Source organism: Nanorana parkeri, unplaced genomic scaffold, assembly GCF_000935625.1.
Source record: "Nanorana parkeri isolate BGI_ZX_2015 unplaced genomic scaffold, ASM93562v1 scaffold2270, whole genome shotgun sequence".
Taxonomy (NCBI): Eukaryota; Metazoa; Chordata; class Amphibia; order Anura; family Dicroglossidae; genus Nanorana; species Nanorana parkeri.
In genome coordinates, this window is record NW_017308538.1 from 3,186 (window position 1) to 5,192 (window position 2,007).

At 45.8% G+C, this 2,007-nt stretch overlaps 1 protein-coding gene across 1 annotated transcript in view; it reads right to left on the bottom strand.

Moving 5' to 3' along the window:
* Positions 1-2,007, bottom strand: part of LOC108801262 (fructose-bisphosphate aldolase B-like) — a 6,904-nt gene that overhangs the window by 2,247 nt on the left and 2,650 nt on the right. The gene's annotated exons all lie outside the window — the stretch shown is intronic.

The following is a 2,007-nucleotide window of genomic DNA, read 5'->3' on the forward strand; positions in this document are numbered from 1 at the left end:
CACGTTACCGGGAAGGGGAGGCTGAGGCTCACTGACATCACTGGTTGCCAGGAGCTGGGCAGGGCACTAAACAGAGTGTCCGGAAAGTGGGCCGCAGGTGACCCAATGAGATTTTGCCTGAGGCAACCACCTCAGGCTGCCTCCTGGCCCTTCAATTATGAGCTCTGTGATTTCTACAAAATATGGAATCCAAAGTTCAACTGCTTTATCAACCGGAGAGATGTATGGGCTAAGCGAGAAAAAACACTTGATTTAGTGAGGATAGCCACACTAAAAAATGTGGATGGGGGAATTCCCCTCTCACTATAATACTCTGACAGCGGCAGGTGTGCGGCTGCCAGTTTACCCATACAGTACATCGGATTGGCTAAAGTCACTGTTCAGCTAAGAATTTTTGGACCAGGCCTTTCAACCAAAGTCAACCAAAAAAATCAACTTTTGATGAACGGTGCTGATTCACCCTGCTTGAATTTGGCCAGTGTATGGGCAGCATGAGATAGGGTAGAGGCTGGAACCTGGGAACACACTGCCCTGCAATTTCTCACTCTCTGCCATTCAGAAAATAAAGATACCAACGTGCTTAAGTGTTTACCTAGCACAGCAACTACATGCAAAAGCAGACAAAAAAAAATATCACCAAGATCATAAAAAAGAAAGACTTTGTCCTCAGTGTTAAAGAGCATGTTCAACCTTTTATTTGTGTGTTGCCACAAGTTGTAAAGCACATAGATGTTTGTTGCACCGCTTGCGCTCGCACATGCATATTGGGTGTTTGACAATTTATTTTTTATGGGCCCCAAATGCACATCCATGCATGAATCAAGTCGCCCGACTCAACAGATTGTTTATACATAAGCAGACACCGGTTCGGTATGATCATGTTGGTGCATGGTCACACATTGAGGACACACAGAGAATGGATGGGGACGAGCAACACACGTGTTCAGATGCAAATGGGCCCTAAAGTCTAAATCCAGCTAAAACATTTTCTTTCATTGCTATCTGTGTCTTCTCTAAGGAAATGTCCTCTTACTTTCTGTCCCACTGGAACCAGGACAGGAATTGAGGGGAAGTATCTCCAGCGGGGGCACAAACAATGTGTCAAAGGATGTCAACAGAACAGGAAAAGAAGGGAACTCTACTCAACATAAACAAAGACAGCAGTAAAAGTCTCACCTAAACACTCCACCCAACCCTAAAAAATGGCTTGAGTGTTGACTTGGGCTTTTAAAACCAAGTTTGCCTGAAGCTCAACATCAGATGGTGGTCAATATCCAATATCCAGATCAGGTGATCAATAACCATAAATAAAATCATTAGAGGCAATGTAGCTAATCAGAATTTTGTAGCATAACAACCATGGCGGCCTAATACAGGGATGTCCCTACACTTTTCGCAACCTAAGGCGGTGGGATGGTGGTGCATGTAACCATCACAGTTCACTGACATCATTGGTTGGCAGGAGCTGGGCAGGACGCCAGCCAGAATGTAACGGTCAGCTTCTGGCGACCAGTGATGTCAGTGAGATGGGCGGGACGCCAGCCAGAGCGTAACGCTCAACTACTGAAAACCAGTGATGTCAGTGAGCTGGGCGGGACGCCAGCAACAGCTTCACAGGTTGCTAAGAGCTCTTAGCAACTTGGGACGCTCTGGTCCCTCCGGTTTCAATCCCAGTCAGGACACTATCTGCATGGAGTTTGCATGTTCTCCCTTTGATTGTGTGTGTTTCCTCCAGGAGCCTCGGTTTCCTCGCATGCTCCAAAGACATGCTGCTGGGTTAATTGTCTCCTGTCTAAATTAGCCCTAGTCTATGTGTGTGTATATGCATGTGAGGTAGGGACCTTAGAGTGTAAGCTCCTTGAGTGCAGGGACTGATGTGAATGTGCATTTTGTAAAGGGTTGTGTAAATTGTTGGCACTATATAAATACCTGTAAGAATGAAAATACATAAAGGGGATCTGATGTAAAGGACAGCTCCTGATGTAAAGGGGGCTCTAATGTGAAGAG